General features: G+C 50.7%; 1 protein-coding gene across 12 annotated transcripts in view; it reads right to left on the reverse strand.

Annotated features, from left to right (window-relative positions):
- Window positions 1-22040, reverse strand: part of MSI2 (musashi RNA binding protein 2) — a 238470-nt gene that overhangs the window by 98168 nt on the left and 118262 nt on the right. The window lies entirely within an intron of this gene.

A 22040-nucleotide genomic window follows, 5' to 3' on the forward strand; every position in this document is an offset into this window, starting at 1 on the left:
CATCTTTTAAAGTTTTGTGTTTTTTTTTCTTTCCCCCTCAGTAATTTCTATGAGATTTTCACGCTTTTATATTCTGGATTTCTATAAATCATTTATCTCAGGAAAAGTGACTTACAACGCAGTTACACTCTCTCTTCACCTTGCACAGTGCCACCAAAGGGTCTACCTTTCATCCCAGCAGCTTGTGCTCACTTCTGTGCTGACCTCTTCCTTCCTGCCAATGTGTTCGTGCAGCAAATCACGCCGGGGGAGCAGCCCCGGCTACGCGCTTCTCCTCCAGGTTAGCTGCAAGTCCCATCAGTGTCCCTGCACTGACGGGCTGCTGCAGACGGCAGAGGAGCAGCACTTCATGCCAAGGTGGGATCGCTTTTGGTGCCCATGCCAGATTCTGCTGCCTTAACACGATCTTGGAATTAGAGCAGGATTTGAAAGCTCCCACCTGGTTAAAATTCCTGGCTCGGGGAGCCCAGTTTGACTGGAGTGCTCCTATGCAGGGGAGCACGCGTTCAGCCTGCTTCCGTGCTAAATTACGGTACCAGCCTTGGCTGAGCAGAGACATGCCTGGGGAAGGTGGTAAAAACACAGCTTGAGCCTCTCTTAACTACTGTATTAAAACACATTCCACGATATAATAAAAATGCAGTGCAGCAAAACCTTACACTATACCTGGACGTTATTAAAACCTGTCTCTGGTTAACTTGTTCTTAACTTTTTCAGAGGAGTTTGCAGAATGTGGTAGCAACACCCTGAGATGGCAGAGAACGGCATGCCTCCTGAACACCCATCGTGAACGAGACCTAAAGATGCTGAGGCACTGAAAACTCCAAACCACATTAAGCACGAAGTCATTTGTCCTGCTGTCTTTCTTCACTTCGAAGAAGAAAACTCACAAGTCTGAGTACTATCGGAAGGCAGATAAGGACAGGGCTCCCCTTCACCCTACCAAACCCACTTATCTCTGCTCTGAGGTTACGCTGGTGCAGCAATCTTTATTTTTCATTCCCACAGGTCCTGGCCTCGCTGGGAACCAGAATTACACCCTGCACCTCATGCTGCTTCCTACAGCTCTGTGGCTTCCTCAGCCTCAGGCCAGACGAGCCCGCTGACCACCCTTTTACCCCACGCAAACCACTCTGTTCCGCGAGCTTCACCACCCCTCCCACCACCAAGTCTTTGCTTCGAGTCCCACCCCGGAGCCCCGAGAAGACCTCCGAGGTCTTCGGAGGTCCCACCCGCGGCGTGCCGGGCGTCTCCCCCCGCAGCAAACAGAGTTTTGTGCCATGTGTACCAAGGCCCCGCTCCACCGGCATGATGATCTTGGCAGAGATCTTTTTTATGCAAATAAACCCTTACTAGCAGTAACGAGCCAAGGCTGCGTGGGCTAAGCCAGGAGGTTTCCGTCGTGCCGGCCGGGACCCCGAGGAGCGCGGCTCCCCCTGCACCCGCTGCTGGGGCCGGAGCCGGGCGCGCAGCTACGTGGGGAAGGATCAGAGCCCCGGGCTCAAACCCAGAACCTGGAAGGGGGGAGCTGGCTCCCTGCAGCTGAGCTTCAGATCTGGACCAAGCGCGCCTTTAAGAAAAAATAATCAGGGGGGTGTTCGTCAAGCCAGCTGGTGCCCTTTCAACAATGTCTAATTGGTTATCTTTTCTGTCTCCTAAGGTCAGAACATTTTATCTCCGTCTCTGCCCTTTTTGAGTTTACCCCACCCTGCGTTATTTTTTAGGGCAGCCATTGTAACAGAAGAATAGCCTCTTTCCTCTATAGTCCAATGACACAATGAGACTTCTTGAAACCTCCTGAATAGATAGAGTCCAATGGCAAAAGAAAAATTCTATTAACGCTTTGCAAAATAAAACATCTAAGAGCTGGTTAGACAAGCAGGAGAAGAAAATCAATATGGAGAGGGCAGCGCGCTTAGAAAAACTTTTCACCAGTTGCAAAAAGGTGGTGAGGGTATGGGAGGGAGGGGGAGAAAGAAACTTATTAATGCAGAAAACCCATCAATGGTATGGAAATCTGGCAGAACAGCAAGAACTGAAACTAGAAGAATTTGAATATACAAAGGGCTGAATAGAATGAGAAAACCACACTGCCTCACACACACAGCCCGTTTCTCACGGTTCTCTGTGAATCAAACACAAGCGGCTTGTTCAAGTTTTCATCAAGGAGAAATAAGGGACACAGTCAAGGTAACCGGCAGTAAACCCTGTAGTAAGCAAATTGATCCCTATTTCAAGGGAAGAAAAACAACATAGATGCAACTCAATGAAACTTGAGTAGGCTCAGAAGCTGTGGCTGTCCAGAAGTTAACCCCCTCCTCCACGACGAGGTTCCTTTGCTTGGCCAGTATTTCAAAGATGCTCGAACAGCGAGTTTTCCAGATCTCAACTCAAAACACGCAGCTCACGCCTTGCTTACAGAAAAGAAGGATGTTTTCTGCAGGGGCAGAAACAGGACTGGAGACAATCCCACCTCCGAGGCTTGGCTGGGATGCACCCAGGACTGACCACCTGCCTACCACAGACCCGAGGGACCGACCGGCAGACCCCAAGGGCCAGGGAGGACACAGCCTCCATACCACAGGCAGGGGAGTTGGAGCAGAGAGCTTCACCCCGAAGCAGGATCATCCACCTGCAGCAACATGCAGGGTTTCACAAGGCCCAGGCAGCGTTTCAAGGCCGCCTCTGCCAGCACCCAGTGCTACTGGAAGCCAGGGGAACTTCAGCCCCACGTGCTTGAGCAGCAGCCCCGGCTCCCCACCAGATGCAGAGGACAGCTGGTTGCAGAGCTGCCCTCCCCATCCCCATCCCCAGGCGCGTCTTCAGCCCCGTGGCCTCACCCCCCAGCCCGCAGTCGGAGCCCGTGAGGGGCTGCCTGTGAAGGTGGCCCCCTGGAGCCGCGGCAGCACGGGGCTGAGCTCGCAGCAGGGCGGCGGCGGCCGAGCCAGCTCCCAGGCAGCCTGCACAGGACCGCGAGGACGTCCCGCGGCACGGAGCCAGCGGTCAGGAACACCGGGCGACCCCAAAACGGGTGCCTGTCTTCCGATGTGCTCTGGCTCAATATGGAGGCTGAAAGGAGCTGATTAATCCTAAGTAATAATGAGCATCAAATGGGAGCGCTACAAAATAAACACAGTCTTCACACTTAGGGCAAAGAAAAGATAGACGGACTTGCCAGATAATGCCAGGAGCAAACGGACACTTCCTAAGTCCGGACGACTTCTCCCCTGTCCCAGCATGCCCCACACACATCCAATTTAGACCCAGTTTCTTACATGAAGCCTAAGTAATGGGTTTTAGTTTATTTAACCTTTTTTTTCCGATCCACTTGGGGCTCTAAGGGAAGAAAGGGCTATACCACTTCTTTAATCACTGCCTGGAAGGAGGAATAGGGAATAAGAGGAGGAAAGAAAAAAAAATATTGGAGGAGCCAAAGGCTTTAATAATCCTAACAGTTCCCTGGGTTATTTAAAATATGCCCAACCAGTTCACAAAAGGATTCACAGAGATAAATGTATTTGATTTTCTTCCACCTTAATGGCGACATATATTTAAAGCAACAAAACCAGGATGACCTAAATAAAATGACTATTAATTGTACTCAGAAAGGCTCTGAATTTAACGCAACTGATCCAGCCAGAACTGGAATACACAATATTCTCCATTCATTCCTCCCACTTTCCTCTGAGGGATTTTCAACTCCTCTCATTTTCTGCAGGGCAGTCCTGAGCAGTCAGAGATGATCAAACCTGGTGCCAGCCCATCACCGCTCACACCTTAATGAACAGGCTGAATCTTCTACAAAGATAAGAAGCAATTCGGCACCTCTCCGGAGGACAGTAATTTGAATCAGCCACCACAGCTGCTGCCACCGAAATCAGTGAAAACCAAGCTGGAAAGCTGGAATGACTGAAACTGGACGTTTTCTGGAAAACTTCATTTCTGGTCTTGTTCTACAACCCGGATTTGTACGCTGAGCCAAGGCATTTGAAATCAGACCAAAATTGTAACCAGTTCCCCAGGAGCCAGTGGAGACCCCACAGTGCCTCTTCACCGTGGGACCACCACAGAGTGCCACTGGGAAAGCTCTGGGATCAGGAACGGGACCCAGGATAGAGGACAACCCCCCGGAAAGGGAGCAGTTTGGGGAGGAGAGGAAGCACCATCAGCGTGCACCCCTGCGGAGCCGCCCGCACGGCCGGGCAGGGCACAGCTCCGAGGCGCTGCCGCTGCTCTGCGTCTGCACGGGGCGGCAAGCCCAGGGGCAGCTCCTGTAAAGGCAGCTTGTAAAGCTGGCGGTTATTTACAGGGTGTCTGCATGCTGCAGGGGAGGAACCGCAGCCCCTATTTCATATTCCAAGTTCCTTTTTTTCCCTTTGAATCAAGTTTGCTCATTCAGTAAAACCTCCATGGGGAAACCACCGACTTTCACAGCTATAACTCATGACCACGCAGCAGCCTTTATTCCTCATCCAGCCCAGCAAAGTCCGTCCTGATCCAAAACCCGAGTTCCCGACACATCCAGAGCAGGTGGGGTCCCTCCTGCCTGCCCCCCAGGACCCCACGGCAGAGCTGTGATGGATTTGGCAGGGGCTGCTCACTTCCAGCACTCTCAAGCCACCTTTTCCGTCCCTTCAAGGTAAAGCAGAATGAGGCCAGGGAAGCGAAATAACACACCGCAATCTAACACTGTGGCAATTCGGATAAGGTCCTCCGAGAAAAGAAATTACATTCAGCTACATGTCTGGGCTGCGTTTCTACCCCTCTGCCCCAGGTCTGCAAACTTTACAGGTCTATCACGTCTTTTGCTCTTCCAGAGAAGTGTGCTGGATATTCTGGCCTAATTCCTCAAATTATTTATACAAACTGCACAACTCTTACAATATTTTGCTTTCTGAAGCAGAAAAACCTCTTAGCTCCTAGTAAACTGTCAGGTGCTATTATTTTAAATACGCATGTGAAATCTAAGCGCCAGCACTGCGCTTCTGCAGATTTACAACCTCCCCCCACATAAATTAAGACAAATGCATATCGCATGCCAGACAGTTAGAAAAAATTGTTCCCCCACACCAGGCCTCTGGGTTTGATTACAATGGAATTAAACAAAGAAACAAATACTTTAACCTTTTCCTCACTCTCCATCACGAGCACCCTCCCTCCTCCCAGCTCAGCCCCTTCCCTCCTGAGCTCTCCTCAGGCTCAGCGGTGCCCGTTCAGGATCCGGAGCCCAGCGGAGGGGAGGCGACCACCGGGAGGTGGCGGGTCCCCATCCCACTGCACCCAACCGCTCGGCCCCGACGGCCACCACCTCGGCTGGGGACCTCCAGGGCCGAAAGCACCAACCGTGACAGCTCCACTTGCAGCCACGGGTGCATGGCACCAGGCCGGCAACCTCTGCGGATCCGTCACGAGTCGTGCAGCGCTCCCCGGGGGCTGGGGACGCACGGTGGGGTCCCTTGCTGGGTGCGTCCCAGCGTTGCACTGTGACGACTTTCCAACCAAGGGCTAGCACATTATGCACCGCGGTAATAATCAATGCCATACTGTGCAAGAACAAATTCCAGTGCTAGCAATCTTTCCCCCCAGCAGTCAAGTCTTTAAAAAGTCTTCTTCAGCAATTATAGCTAATAAAACTACAATTTTATTCAACACACACATATCATTGTAACTAATTTTGCTCCGTCAGGGCTGAAATTAAAACAGTCATTCAATCACGTTAATCTCGGGGCTTGCTCACCAGCCGTGACATGGCAAAGAGCATCCCAATTGCTTGCCAAAAATCACAGTGGCTACTCCTGGACTTCAAAACGCTCCCGCGAAAAGCCAAGACGTTACTCAACACTTACTCTACCAAGGGCGATGCTGGAATGACTAATGCTCTCCAGAAAAAAAAAAAAAAAGCTTTCCACAGCAGGACAAATTAAACATGACTCCATACACAATTTCTCATGAATTCCTTAATGCTAATTCCTTAATAATATGAAGTATTGATGGAAGCGAGGTAGTTTGTCACTCTCCGACCAGGTTATAAACTCAGTGAGGATTCTTGGGAGTTTCCCTTTGGCCTGCCACACATTACCTAACACCACCGAATGGGAAGTCAAGGTTCTTGCAAAAAGCACTTGGAAACATCAAGGCAGTTCTCTGGCAACAGGGACTGCTGGGCACTACATGACCAGCTGTGGAAAAGTCAGTGAAAACAGGAAGGAAGAAAGCAAACAGGGCCAGTGCCAGCAAGCCAGCGTAACATCACCTTGAGTTGATGGCCCCCTCCATCCAGCAGAACGGAAAGCACTGTATAAACTCCTGGGACGTTTCTCCAAAGGTACGAAATACCCAGGCAGCTGGGAGCACCACCAGGGAGGTGCACAGGTCACTGCAAAGAAGGGGGACGCAGAACGAGCCTCTCTAGGAGACAGCTTCACAGCTCCTAACGGCATCCAGGCACTGGCAGTGCCCGAGGCGGCCCTGGCCTCCCCGGCGCCTGTCACACCGGTGCTTCAGGGACGCCTTTCGTGATGGAAATCAAGCTGAAGACAAGAGCAGCACAGGGAGCAGAGCAGAGCCATCACAGCGTTGCCCCCTCATCAGCTTCAGGGCACGAACATGTTTGTTGTGCTTTTATGGAGACAGAATAGCCTGCCTCGGTCGGAGCAAAGCCTTGGGCCTGCTCTGGTCTCTGCAATCAAGTCCTGCAGCCAGGTCTAATTGCCCAGAACAATTTATGCCCGCCAGCGTGCGGGCAGCCGTCCCCTGGGTCTGCTTAGCTTGACGGGGAAATAGGTTCCAGCGCTGCATTTCTGAAGCGGAGTAACAGAGGCGGCCGAGCCGGCACGGAGGCCGTGACTCAGGAGGCCACAGGACGCCCGGCTGCTCCTGCCCACAGGGCAGCAGCGCTGTGGGTAGCCAGCACCCAGCCGCGGGCCCCTGCTGCGAGACCCCGACGGAGAAGGGTGCCAAGGGAGCACGCGGCCCTCACGGCAGGCACAGGGAGCTGCACGCTGTCACTATGAGCACGAACCCCCAGAGCCAGGGCAGGGCCAGCCGGCTGCGTGCTGTGCTACTTACAGCCCTGCACCCACGGAGACTGGTACCAACGAACTAAAAATATCACCACAAAGAGCAGTGTCTTGTCCTGAGAGTGGTGCCTGAATGCCTGTGGCTTCCGTCACCTCAGGACCGGCCTCAGGGCCAGGAGCGGTGCCACTCAGAGACGATGCACTTGAAACATGTCCAGATGGCAACACAGATGACAAATGCCTTATAAATAAAGCAAAAGCTTCCAGGATGACCCTTTTTTTGTCCACCAGCATAACACAGGCACGAACCTGGCCACAGAAGGCAGCATCTGAGCTGCAGCATTAAGTCACCCACAGCCGGCAGGTCCTGAGGTGGCCAGCACCTGTATGGCCGTGGCTCAGCACTGGTATGGGCCGTCACCTGTGCCAGGCCAGGGGGAGCCATTGCCACGCGGTGGCTTCTGCCCGCAGGTGGCATCCACATCAGGGGCAGCCCAAGCAGCAGTCGGAGCCAGCCCCACAGCGAGGGTCAGCCCCGCGAGCACCACCGAGGGCAGACCCCGCACTACAGTGGGCACGGCAGGACATGGAGCCGCTCGCCTCCTCCCTCTCCAGCGTTTCAGGTGTCCCCGCCACACGCAGGGACAAGCGCAGCGGCAGGCCTCACCCCCCTTCCTAAAGCTGCTTGCTTTAAAACAGCACAAGCTAATGAAACAGAGGACAAAAAGCAGACGTCCGTACCCGTTTCTTGAAGCAGACTGATCCGATGCCATACGATATGCATGTTTACATGAAGCTGTAGCACTCGGTTAACAAAACGTACTTGTGAATTAGAGCAGCGACTCCAATCCATATTTCTGTCAGAAATCGGTGCCACGGGAATTTCTTCTGTGATCAAACTTGGTCCGTGCTACAGTATGAGACAGGGAGCAACTGATAACTTTAAAACACACGTCAACAACTAGAAACACTCCCGTATGCGTTACAACGCAGGACAAGGAGCGTATCCTGACCCCACTCCCTCTCAGGCCTCCTGCTGCCGCCCTGCACCAGAGAGGCAGGGACACATCTCGTTAAAAACGTCTGCTGGAGAGCCTCCAAACTCGCTTACAGACATCCAGCTCACCCTGCCTCAAAACATCCTTGTGTTTTACCCACCTCATAGACGAGGAAGAGGGTGGGACTCAAAGGGAACTCGGGCTACAGCCATTTTAAGTGACCCGTGTGTGGTCCCAGAGCCAACACAACCCTTGAAATCTCGACCTCTGTTTCCCTGCCAGAATCAGGAGATTTCTCACTTCTCACACGCATCCTCTTCTATCTATCGAAGGCATCCCGCCTCCCTGTATGCAGACACATGCATACGCATGCATTATGCATTATTTTCTACAGAGTTACTTCTCACAAGTGCTTTCCCCCTTTTCTTATGAGTTCTGCTCTGCTCCCAGCCCTTTGCCCTCTCTTCCTGCCTACAGGAGTTATCACCAGACAAAAACATAAGACAAATGCACGCAATACTTTTCGATGCACACAATAATTTTTAAATATTCTTTCTGTTTCTGGCACTCACACATGAGGGTTTACATTTTTACGCTTCTCCAGGTGAAAAGTAGGAGCACTTTTGCTCTTTAGAAAGCGAATGCAGAGATCTCCGTACCACCACATCACTCTGAACTGAAGCTTAAATCTATCAAGCAGCACAAGGGCGAAGGCACAGCCACAAGAGCTGGCAACACTGAAGTTCATCCCAGCTCCTTTACTCTGAGAGTCAGGGGCTCTCAGATGGAGTCTCACCAGCCCCACGTCCCCACCAGCATTCAGGAGTCTCCCCGTCCACCCAAGCGCCCTGACAGGAGCCAGGGGCAGGAACGGGCCGACCTCTCCTGCTCACACGGCTCTGCAGCGCTGCGGCCGCGGAGCACCGGGTGGAACATTGCTCTTTCAGCATTTCAGCAAGCCAGGTGCGAGGCAGTTTGTGATTTTACTTTCACGGCACATTAGCTGCCGTCAGCAGAAATAATTCTTCCTCCCTTCACAGTGCTCGTTTGCATATTAGCACTGCAAAGTTGCAATCTGTTTTCTTTTCCAAACAATACTTGAGCCATGGTGCCTGCCCTGCACAGATCCGGGAAGCTCCAAAGCTCCAAATCTGGAAAGATCCAAATCTCCAGCAGCTCCAGGCCTCGGATGTTCCTCCAGCCCTGCCACCGGCCTCCCCGGGCTCCAGGCGGGCAGCACAACGCCCAGAACAAACGAGGCGCCAGCCTCCCTCGGTGGCAAAGGGAGCTTCAAATATTTGCAGAGCACTTGCAGGTCCTTGGATGAAGTGCGCTACGTACAGCGTGCAGTCTTTTCTTTCCAAACCCAGCATTTTCCCTACTGATGCAACGCTAAAACGCGAGCAGCTGTTTTGTTTACTACAAACAAACATGCCAAATAACTAGTTGCAGAGAGACCATTAAAAGCCACATGCCAGAAAGAGCATCAGAACTCATCTCTCTGAGCACCAGATGAAGTGGAATACATTGGACTCCGAATCAGGCATTGACTATTTTGGGAACAATCCCTAATACATGAAAATTCCTGTTAAGTGTGGCTCCTTTTTAAGTGCAGTTAAGTCCAATTAAGCCCAAGATGTGTTGTTTGAAGAGAACAATTTCATTTTCACATTTTCCCTTTAAGCACTTTCTGGAATCAAGGGACCAGCACCCCGCAACTCGCGTGGCAATACCAGGGCCACGTCCTGCTTCGTTGCGTTACCCTGAGCTCCTCCTCCCCAGTCACGAAACCTGCAGAGGAATAAAGCAACCACATGCCCCTCCACCATATTTGAGAGTACAAACAAAAACCACTGAAGCACAGGTTTCCTTACCCACTAAATGAGCAGCAATAAGCTACAGCTTTCGTTCAGTGCCCTCGAGCCACGCAGTAAAGCCTTGCTCAGAGCTTTGCCTGTTACAGAGCACAGAGAGAAAAACCCTGCTCGCAGGAAACCAAGGTGTGGGTCTTCAAAGACGCCTTTGGAGCACAGCCCCAGTGTCGGACAGACACAGCTAAACAGATCTGATGAAGCGACATCCTGAGCAAAGTAACAGGATAGAGTTTAAAGAGCTTCCTACTGCCCTTCTGTAAATACCTGCTGAATAAGTGCGCAGATAAGACAAGTATTGCGTTACTATGCTTCCTGATGCATGAAGGGCTTTTTTTATTGCCCGGAGTTTAAAAAAAAAAAAGTATGAACAATTGCCACAGTCAGCTTCAGAGAAAGGCTCAGCTGCAAAATGAAACAGCGTAGTTTATTAGCAAAGAAAAACTCATCTAAGTTTTCCTTCACTGTAATGAAAAAAAGTTTCATTTTATTTCCTGCTAGATCCTTTTTCCTTTTATTGTTCTTTTCATTTACTGACTTGCATATTAAAGAATACTTTTCCCGGGCTATTTCTTCTAAGCAGAGCTCTCTCCTCGCTTGTCTCTCAACCCCAAATCAAACAGGGCTTACATTTAGTGATGTTTTTTTAATCCATGGAAAACCAGCCCAGAGCCAGGCCCCCGCAGCAGGCACTGCAGGCTGCGGCACAGGACCACGTCCTCAACTCCTGCCCTGGCTGCTAACGAGGTGGGAATTCAGAGAACCGTGCTCACACCAAACTCATCTCACTTCTGATTTATGGCTTTTTTTTAGGCTGCTCCTTGGACCAGAGCCCCGCCATCCCCAGCGCACGCAGTAAGACGCGCTGCCTGCTCTAGCAGCTCACGGTACCGACGCACAGGCAGCAGAAGTGATCGTCCTGTTGTCACCAATCAGTGACAAAAACGGGGCAGCAAAGTTCCTGGATGTGCTTTCACAAGCCTCTTGAAAAGACCAGAGCTCTGCCACGGCGCTTACACGGCAGAGCGGGGAGCAGGAACTTCCCTGGAGCTGCAGCCCCACTGGCAGCCCCGCGCCACTCGCGCTGTAGCAGCGTTCCACCCTCAGCACAGGGGAGAAGTGTTACCAATGAAGCAATAGCCCGGATTTCTGTTGTTTGGGGGGTTAGACTTGTCCTTTAGCTCTTTTAAAATATGCCGGAAGTCTTGATTAGAAGACAGAAGGCAAAAAAACGTTTGTGGGAATGCATCTTTGAAATCTGTTCGCCACAGAAAACCATCACCAGCAACCTCCGGTGGCAATCACCACCACCCATCGCCCATCATCCCCGCCTGCGTTCTGCCCGCGGGTTTTACAGGACGAGGAGCACTGGGCTCGAAATGCCATTTTGATCACTCCAAAGCTCGGGACGCTTGCTGCAGCCTGACCCCGCTTAATTTGAGCTCAATCACGGAGCTCAGACTGGAACACTAGCTGGGGCTGCCGGGATGGATTTGTAAAGCACCACCTTGATTTCAGCCCCCCTGCTCCACCCCTTCCCACTCTGGCCGGGCTCCTTGGTAATGGTAGTGCTGGGAAAGGCAATCTGCCGGAGAGCAGGCTGTTAAGGCTGAATACAATATTAAAAAGCAAGCAATTAGCAGCCCTGGCTGAGGCACAGCACAGATCCTCTCACACCTAAACCTAACTGCGTGCCCCTCGGAGCTCCTCTAATGCCATCGCGTCCTGCTGTGCCCGAGTGTCACGTTGTTGGGAGAGAGATTTAATGCCCACGAACTACGGCTATTGGTGGGTAAATTGAGTTTCACACGTGTCAGCACGGCAAGCGCTCATCGCTTTGACAGAGCCTTACCCAGCCATCTGAAACCAAGGTCCAGCTGTATTTTTTAATTACCCCTGGACAGCACGGGAATTACAGGCATCATCGTGATTCCCGGGTTTCTGAAACCGCGTTACTACTCTTTCAGACCCTAATGAAAAAAATAATAAAAAAATTTCTCTTGTGAGATTTTTTTTGTTTAAAGCCACGCTGAAGCCATTCAACCTCCTGCAGCTACTTAAATCATCAAAACAATGTGTGTGAAAAAGAAATCATTTTCTTCAGTTTACAAATGAAAATTAAAGGATGCTCCTCCTCCACCCTCATTATCCACATAACGGGGATTTGAGGCACGGGCAGGGGGCTCGCTCGCAGCACCGACGCGGCTGAACACGGCTCTCCGCGGCCAGCGGGGCTGCCGACGGGGCAGGAGCACGCAGGGGGCCGGGCACCACGGAGCAGGGGAGCCCGGTTGTCTGGGAAAGAACATTTCAGCCTTTAAAACACAAAACAGCATCTGGCTACGGATGCCATCCTCTCTCGTCAAAAGCTGATGTAATTGTTATAATAAGGTGCGCTTTCTTGGCGTGTTTTCCCAGGGGACGCCGAGGTGCTCTGCAGGGGACCGATCACATCAGCCCAGCACACCAACCCTAAATGCAGCAAAACAACCCAGCCCCCTGCCAAACCCCCTTATTCCACCTGCAAATCAGGGCATCCTGTTCACTGGAACAGTATTACACATGGACTGAACGCAAACCTACAGAATTACTCATGTTTCACACTTTTTTTTAAAGGATGTCTTATTTTGTACTGCTGACCAAAACAACGCACATTTGCAGAGTTTTCCAAAGCTGCTGTTTCCATCTGCTCCATACCTGTGCGTGGGTATCTGCACAGGGGTGCACACCCACGTACTCTCGCCGTGCTCCCCTCGCTCCTGCTGAGCACCCCATGTCCCCGGGACCAACGCGCGGCGGGAGCAAAGCGCAGCCCCTCTGCTGAGGCGGGCAGCTCACCGGTCGGGTTGTATCAACTCCCCGGTTTGGCAAAACAATTAAACCATTTAAGAGGTTAAAAGCACGGATGTGAAATAAAATCTGTACAGTAATGAGATAACGCTGGCACCGGCTGCTTCGACTCGGCTGCCCGTGGCCGCAGCACGGCGGGGCCAGGGCCGGAGGCGATTCCCCCCAGCGCAGCGTGCAGCTCTCAAGGGGCAGCTCCCACCTTTCCATCCCTTTTTCTCCTGGAAGCCCTGCGGAACAACAAAACCGTCCCCCTTCTTCCTCTGCAGGGCTCAACAGCTGCCTGTTAAAATTTTCTTGTAAACCCCTGGGCTTCAAACACTTCTCATTTCTTGCCCAAAAGCTATTTGAATGGATTATGGCCCAGTGATGAATCTCTCCTAGAACTGCTACAAGAGACTCTTGAATCACGGCAAACAGGCTCTGTAAATCAAGCAAACCAAAAAAATGGGCAAAGAGAGGATTTTGGTGTTAAGAATAAAGGTGACAGGTCCATGCATCAATCCCGGCTGACTGACAAGGTGTCCTTCTGAGAGGCGTATATATATTTTTAAACTTTGCTTCACTGGCTACACTTTATTATGCTGAAATAAGACAAGATACAATAACTAAGCTCCCATCTCAGTGGATTGTTCACAATGATAATTCCACCTTTGTAATTCAGCTTCAAATAAACCCCCTTTGTTCTGTCTTATTACACAGATTCTGGTATCATTCAAGTATATTAACTGTAGCCTATTACTGTCACACAAAAATGCTCCCTGAGCCATAGCAAAAGGCTCCCCAGACAAAACTTTATGTCATGTTAATCCAAGCTTTAATAAGTATGAGGATATATAACTGTATTCTAATTGTGCTTTGTGTTTCTGCATACAAAAAACAGAAGACATCAAAAGTGACAGAGGCAGCCTTCTTCAAACAAAGCACCAACTCCTCAGCCTGGATGGCTGACTGTCTGCGGCACAAACGCGTCTCCCTTCAGAGCGCGGGGCTAAAACAAGGGCGATGTGCAATTCAGGCCAAATCGTGGCTCACACCAAAATCAAGTCTCAGGCACAGAGGGAAAACTGGGCTGGTGGTGCTAAGTGCTGCGGCTGCTACTGCAACAGAAATTAATACCCTCTAAAATAGCACTTAAACAGGGATAATCAGTATTATGGAAATTGTACATATTTAATTCTTGAGCGTCTGCTGAAAACATTACATGATAAAGGACGGCAGTAAGCAGAGCATTCATTTTGTAACCAATGCTTAAAATAAGCAAGGGGAAAAAAAAGAGAAAAAGTACAAAAGAAAGAAAAATAATCTGGAAACAAACAATGAAAAGGTTCACAAATTTATTAATAGGGTGTTTTCAAATGCCAGCTGCACACTGGAAAACTTCTTAGGAAGAAGCAAAAGGATCTGTCCTCACCTCCAAGAGGCTGAGGCAAGAGAGCTCTCTGCTGTGTTTTGCTTGTGCTTCCGCTAACCCAGATTTAAGTGTCTTGAGAAATGAGATTTACACCCCTTCCGTAAGTAAGGCTACAGGGCTGATCTCACAACTAAATCCACAGTGGACCACAGGTAGCCAGATTTAACCTTGCTGTTCCAGCTGCAGGACACGGGCCCTTTTAACTCCTCCTTATTCTCACAATTTTCTACTTCAACCTTCCACATCTTATTCTTTCAAAACTGGATTTCAGTACAGTAAATTTGCACCCACTTGCTTCGCCTGTGCCTGGCAGACGTAGCCAGCTGCTTCGCTACTCTCTTCCTCAGAGGGGCTTAGTAAGGCCCCAGGAAGCCTCTCCGGAGGAACTGTGTAATGACCAGCCAAAATACTACCAAAATTCAAAGAATCCTGATGGTTTTCCTTCACGTACACACGCTGTGGCCCAAGAGCTTTGCCAGCACTTTCGTGCCAAGAGAATGTCACTAATGCAAACGAGCATTTTACATTGTTTACTTGTTGCTGACTTCTAACACCTAGCTACCATAAAGTATCGTTTTGCGATGTCATAAAAATAGACCCGTATCTTGCTGCCAACAACCTGGACGAGACCGTACGCTTCTCCACACGCGGCGCTGTGCACGGCCCTGCAAAAAGCCGCGTGGAGGTAACCGGAGCTGCTGTCCATCGGGACACAGCCCTTCCGCCTCCCCCCACCAAAACCTATGACATTATCTTCCGGGTTACTCTGGATTGACTTGTCTCTGCAGCAAATTATTGCAACAAAGCTGTTTCCCAGGGCCGCATTAAGGAGGGCTGACTTCCAGCCCCAAAGCAGCTCGGTGCGCACGCTGGGCCTTGCAGGCCGAGCCGGGGTTACCCGCACCCGCTAACGCCTGGTCCCAGACCCAGCATTGTGCTGCACCCCATCACTGCGAAGGTCGAAGCAACCTGAGAGGGGCAGAGCTGAGAATTACAGACAGCTGTAGTCTCATCCTGGGGCAGCTGGCTTGCCAAGACCTTTCCTCAACAAGAGGAAAGAGAAAAGAGAGTGAAGCTCTCTCGGCCGCCACCGGTTTGCCAGTGACCTCCTCCTCTTTGGTACAGGAGTTGTAGGCTTTCCAGATCTGCTCGCTGGGCCCCCCGGGAGACCACAAGGATCAAACCCACATCTGTCTCGAGTGTTAGAAACTCAAAATCAGCTCCTTAAACTCCCCAGACCCTAATTAGGTGGCATCTTACAAACATTTCCTGGAGTAAGCCCAAAAGGTATAAAGTGCCGCACGTCTCTGTGGCAGGTTTTGTTTATTGGTGTGAACTAACCTTAGACAAACTTGGAAAACTTTACTGGATGTGTGAAAAACAAAGATGAGCTCAGATTAGACTAAAGGCAAGCATGACAAAACACTGGGTTTCCTCTGGAGGACACCTGCTCGCTCACCACCACCACTTCCCCGTCCCTGCTTCACACCAGCTCTGAGGTTCCCTGAGTCAGGAGATGCACATAAAACGCTGCGAGACTTTAAATATAATGCAGTCAAGTGTCTTCCTAGCTCACTGACACTAGAGCCTCTCGGTTCCATATTTTGAGGCTTTTTTTCTACAACATGTTATAAAGATGAAAATGAACAGTCTTGTGTAAATCACAAGACTCCAGAAACTGGAGTATTCAGAAGAAAAAAATATCACTGAACAGCCTGAAACCCTTGATAAATTGTGAAATTTGGCAGCACCCATCTGACAATGTTTATTTTTTTCCCCAAAAAGTTGTACTATGCAGAACATTAGATCAAAACAGTTTTCTTTGGCAGACACAGGTTCTGCTCTGCATTCCCCTTCTCCCTGACACACCATATGGACCTTTCTTAATGAAATATATTTAGAGAGGGATATTAAGCTAGCTCAACACTGGTGTAAACACTGCTTCTCTGGAAGTCAGACCAAAAAACATCGTGCATTTTTGAACTATAATTTCTGACTTAAAAATCACTCTTGACTTTAAAAGTGCAGTCAGTTAGCTTTGATTAAAACACCGAATAAAGGTTTAGTAATATAAAACATTACATATATACATATAAAATTCATATATATTATTAAAATCACTGCTATTCTTCAAAAATGCCATTATTTAAGTAACATATGATAAAAAGAGCTAAGGGAAATCAGGAAAGCCGGCCTGGACAGCTTCAATACAAAAGAAGGAACTAGACAAGTAGAAATTTATTAAAAAGTGAGATGCTTTTTTTCTGCAGTAAGGACAAGAAGGGTATTTCCGAGGTTTCCAATATGCTCAGAATGTTAGGTACACTGCAGAGTATGCCAGGCTTTGAAGGACAGCTGTGCAGCTACAGACAGCTCCCCAGAAGCTGGCTGCTGGAGCATTTGCTCGTGGCACCGCAGCAGCCCGCAGGCGCCAGAGATGCCCGGGGCCCCCGCACGTGGTGACGGCAGGAACACACATGGGGCTCGCAGGGCTTTGGAAGAAAGGGGGAGAGCACCCTGCCACGGCTCTGTGCTTCTACACAGCTCTTTGGGCATGACCCACGGTGGGTGCAAAGCAGCACCCACCCCACAAGCATCACCCGACCAAGTCTGCAGCTCTGAGCCCTGCCAGGGCTGCGGGGCCGGGTGGCACGGCCCGGGCTGCCTCCTGCTGCTGGCTGGAGGGGCCACGGCCATCCCGTCCCCAGGAAGGCACCGCGCACCCCGACACAAACAGCTGAAGGAGAGTCTTTACTTAGAAGGGCCAAATTATCCACCCACAAACCCAGCAACTCCCTTGGGATTTCCATCGACTTAAAGGAAACCTGCCAGTAATCCAATCAGATCAGATCTTTCAAAGAGCAGGTAGCTTTTATTTTGGGGAAAAGACCCGTGTCAGGTTGCTTCAGTTGAGTTTTAGTTTTGCGTTTCCCCCCTCCCTCTTGTTTCCGGCTCCTGGAGCAAGAGGCAGGATGGACAAGCATTACCTAAAAAAAATCTTGCAGCGTAATGTCAAGATCGATATGTTGACCTAACAAGTAATGCCAGCTTTAGTAGTGTCTTAATGATGTGATCATTATCTTCTTACCTGAAGTGCAGCAGCAGCTAGCACGTGTGCCAGCAGGAAAACTTATTCAGTGCAAAAGACCACAAATACTTCCCCATATGCACAAAGATATTCTCTGTATTTGGTGTCTCAGGGAAAAAAATAGGTACACGTGCTCCCGAACACTCACAGTGGGCTCAATTAACCAAGCACAGCAGAAGAAGTACCACTGCTGTGCAACAGCAGTTACTTCCCTCTGGGTAACGCAGCTCCACGGGCTTCTGGCCATTCGTCCCGAGTCTCCCCCATTTGCTTTGGAGCGCTCAGAGATGGCTGGGAACTGGTACGGTGCACAGAGGCAGCAGGGAAGGAGGAGATGCTGGTCTGAGTCCCCTCTCTCTGAGGGAATGTGACTGCATTTTACGACGCTGGAGGATTCTGCGTCCTATGTCCCATTTATCTCGGAAACACTCAGTGGTTTGGGTAAGACACAGCTATGCTACCAAACTCATTTTACCTGGCTGCTGTATCTAAGATAACCGAAAGACTCGCATTTCCACGAACAGTACTCCTGCAACAAAACCATCTCCATCCCGTTTTGAAACGCTTTGCTTTGCCCTCACAAACCCTACAGACAGCTTTGTCCCTGCCCTGTCCCCATCAGGGACAGCACCTGCAAGCGCCCCCCGGGGTGAGCCTGGGAGGGTCCAGCGGGGATCCTGGCACAGGACCCTTGCAGCCCCGCAGAAAGCAACGCGACCTAAGAGCCCCGCCAACATCTGTTAGAGAAAACACTGACAATTCGCTGTCCCCTGGCCACAGGAGCGTCTTCCTGGGGCAAATGCCTTCATTGCTTAAGCAGCAGCCGTTAAAAAACAATGCAACAGATACAATCAGCATTAGTAGAGATCTCTTCCTATTGCCACCCTACAGAACCACGCCAGTCCTATTTTGCCTGCAAGTTTAACGTGGTTGGAAGCCTGACGTTTGTGCCTGGCGCTTCAGCCTCTGTTCTGCCCTTGGAAGGAGAGCCATGGGCAGCAGCACTGCAGGGCACAGGGAGCGCAGCACACCACCTGCAAACGGCTACGGATTAGCAAGAACACAGGAGTTTTTCTGTCAATTAGTAAGTCATAGCCAAAAAAACCCCAAACCAACAGTAAAGAATGTCCCCTTCTTCAAAACGGTAGTTAGAGGAAAGTTCATGTCCCCAAGCAGCTCTTTGCTAGCCACCAGGAAGAGCAGAGTGAGCAGTAACGCGCGCATTAACACGGCCCCGAAAGTTGGCTTTCAGACTGCTGTGATTTGTCTATCTCCAGAGACAGACCGAGAAGAGATGCCACTAAGACAATGCATACTTAAACAGATTTCAAGACTGAAATGAGCGATTTTTGGTCTAATTCCAAAAAATGTTAGCTAGTGTGAAACATCTCTTTCAGTTGTCTGCCTTGGATCTCCCAGGACAACGCCAGATAAAGAGGCAATTTATCATCGGGCTGAAGGTTGTGTGTAACGCGTTATCTGCCTTCCACAAAGATCTGCGTGGTCTGGGCGAGCCCCGCGTTTTGCAGCCTGACCTCCCTCCTCCATTTTGAGGCACCATAGCAACACGAAATTAGCACGCACAGAACTGTTAAATGAATAATTTACTGATTTCATAAGAACCTGCCTTGCAATTTATAGTTCTATTATCTTTTATATCTGCGTCTTAACTCCTTTTGTAAGGAGGCTGCAATCAAGCTAAATAACATTTGAAAACCTAATAAGCACGCGCAGGCCGCCCGCTCGGGGCCGAGGCCGTGCCGGCTGGGTCACCCCACGCCGGCTGGGTCACGGCAGGCCAGACCCCCCCCGGTGCCCCCACCACGGCCACGGGAGGTGGCCCCGAGGAGCCTGCGCCCCCTCCTACCCACACGCTCCCTCCCCAGCCATCCAGGCCCAATCAAGGAGGAAGCGAGCAGCGTTCAGAGGCATCTCCGTCTTCAATGTACCGCTTGTCATTTTAAAATCTGCAGCAAGCGAAGGGGAATGCAGGCGGCCAAGATAAGTACAACTGCAATGACAATTGGGGTATAAAATATATTTGAAAAGGCTCCTCCAACACTATCAGAGATGATCTTCTAGTGACTCAACCGCGTCTTGTCACTCAGACTCGATTTAAAAGACATTTATAAAGACAATACAATGAGAGATTTATTTTCAGACTTATTTATTTGGGTGGAATAGGTTAGATTGCTTTTGTTATACGCCCTTCAGCAGAATGGATATCTCCATTCGATATACATCACGAGCCACAGATGAGTTGGAGGGATGCTGCGGGCTGCAACTTTCCAGCCTTTCACACGGAGGACAGCCGACAGTTTAAAGCGCTCGATTCGCGCCCCCTGAGGTGCCGCTACCCAAACACGCCCAGGGAGGAGGACAGCCTGCCTTTGATTGCTTTGTTTTGCAGATGCTATTCCTACCGGAGAGCCACTCTCAGGGCTTAAAAATTAAGGACAGCACAGCTACTCAAACGGTGCTCCTGAAGTAGGTGGAGACCTTCACCGGGAGGTGACTGCCCGCAAGGAGCAGGACGGAGCCCGGCCGGGGGGGACACAGCTGGGCGCCTGCCGAGCCCCGCGCCCAGCAGCCCCACAACTGCATCTCCCACCAGCCCGAGGCTCGCCGAGAGGCAAAGTGCTTGGAGATGAAAAAAAAGAAGAGGGTAGCACCACGTTACTTGCTTCTTATTTATGATCTGAAACAAAAAGATAAAATTTCCTTTTATTGCACACGAGCCCTTGGTGGCTTTTTCAAAAGAGATGGAACAAACGGGGCACGAACCAGCTGCTGCCACCCCGAGCTTTCCCTGGGGTGCCTCTCACCTGAGGATGCTCACAAGCACTCGGCGAAACTACGGCTTACATGGGGAGGGGTAAGTGGGAAAGATCGACCTCAGCGTGCCAACACGCAGAAGGCTCGTCCAACAACCCCAGCCAGTGCATGCTGCTCTGCCAGGCTCCTTCGTTTTCTGTTCCACAGCACAGCGCCACAATGGTGCTGGGAAAGGGGCTGAGCAGAGACTCAGAAAACAGCCCACAGAAACATGAAAGACCAAGTGATAAAAACTAGGGTAAAAAAAAAAAAAAAAAGTCAAAATGCTGACCTGAGGCAGTGAAGTTTTCTTCAGACATCCTTACAAACCACACTAAGCCACCAATATGCAAACCTTTCACACCAGGGTCACAGCTTTAAGTAGTGGGAGCAGAAAGAAGTGAAGACTTTGGCATGTGCTGCATGACTTCGAGATAAGATTTTCAAAGAAACCTCTGACAGGAAGGTGCCCAGCTTCCCACAGAGCTGCAAGTGAACAAAGTGGGAATAAAACAGCCACGAATAAATCCAGGCGAGAAGTTCGGTGAGCTTCTAGCCATCATAGCAAAGAGGCGTCAAACAGGCTCTCTACAGTGATGGAGAAGGCGAGAAAAACTTCAGAGCCTTCAGGGCAGTGCTCCGCTGTGCTCCCAAAGGGTTGCCTGAGAAGGGCGAGGGTCCTGGCGCAGGATCCTCGTCCAGCCTCGTGTCCCCACGACCCAGGCTAAAGCACCGCGGCCCCAGGGAGCGGCTGCGGGGACAGTGCAGCGAATGCAGGGCCCTGAGGAGGGACAGTCACTGAACAGAGCCGCTTCCTTGTCAGCGCCTGCAAAACACGCACGCACAGGCATAAATATACATGCACACAGATGGAGATACGTAAAAAAAAAAAATTAAGTGACAGCCAAAACGACAACTGCTTTGAGCTGTACCGAATGCACCTCACTTTGTTATTCTTACCAACGTAGTTGGAGTGAAAAGCAGAATTTGTCATCTTCCAGGAACACAGGAATAGGAAGAAGAGACACGGGTCTGTTTACAAGCCCTACTTCCTTTCACTGTTTATTGTTCACCGTCTCTGTTGCTGTCTCAAGCACAGCTGGACAATAGCAAACAAAGGCCTGTTAAACCCTGCTCTTAGCGTTTTATTCCCCGAATACCCATCACCTACAGGAGAGCGGAGATAAAAGTGAGGAGTTTGACCTGACCGCACTCACAATGCAACTGCCTCCCCGTCCTCCGAGCAACATAAAAAGGATGTCAGGAGAGCAGATGGATTTGAAGAGGAATTTGGAGAACAACAAAATGCAACCCAAGACCTAAAAGCTGTCTCCATTCGGATCCCAGCCCTCGCTCCGTCCCAATCCCCCGAGCAGCACGGCAGCAGCGCTCTTACTGGCACCAAGGAGCCAGGCTGGGGCTGAGTCACCAACACAGCCCGGCGCCAGCAAGACACAAGCTGAAGGAATTCAGAGGTGTAAGGGGACCAGAGCATTCGCCACAGCCACTTCGGAGCACTTCACAACCATTAATTACATTACCCCGTGCTCCTGCACCACTGGCAGCTCTCCTGGACGGTCTGCAGCCTCCCGCAGCCACGCCAGCCCCGCGCCCCCAGGCACTGACCCAGGACCGGCCGTGGTTTTACAGGACAAAAGCAGCTCCTTTAGGCATGGTTACCCCTCTTCCTAAGACCAAAGGCAAAATTAGTACTAAAACACCTGCCTCTTAAAGAGGGGCGTTCGGGGCTGCTGATTTCATTTAGTAACTGCTTTCACCAGGACAAAGCAGGGGTGGAAAGCACGGCGGCTCGTGAGCCCGTCCCCAGACCCATGGGCACAGGGACGTCCCGAGAGGGGAGCAGCGCCTGGGGAAGCTGGAGCCGCTAGCACGGTGGTGGAGAGGGCTTAGGTCGAACCATTCGTTACTCTGCCAGGAAGTTTTAATTATGTGCTATAAAACCAGGAGAAGCTGAACTCACAGTGGGTG

This window comes from Cygnus olor, chromosome 20 (assembly GCF_009769625.2).
Source record: "Cygnus olor isolate bCygOlo1 chromosome 20, bCygOlo1.pri.v2, whole genome shotgun sequence".
Lineage (NCBI taxonomy): Eukaryota > Metazoa > Chordata > Aves > Anseriformes > Anatidae > Cygnus > Cygnus olor.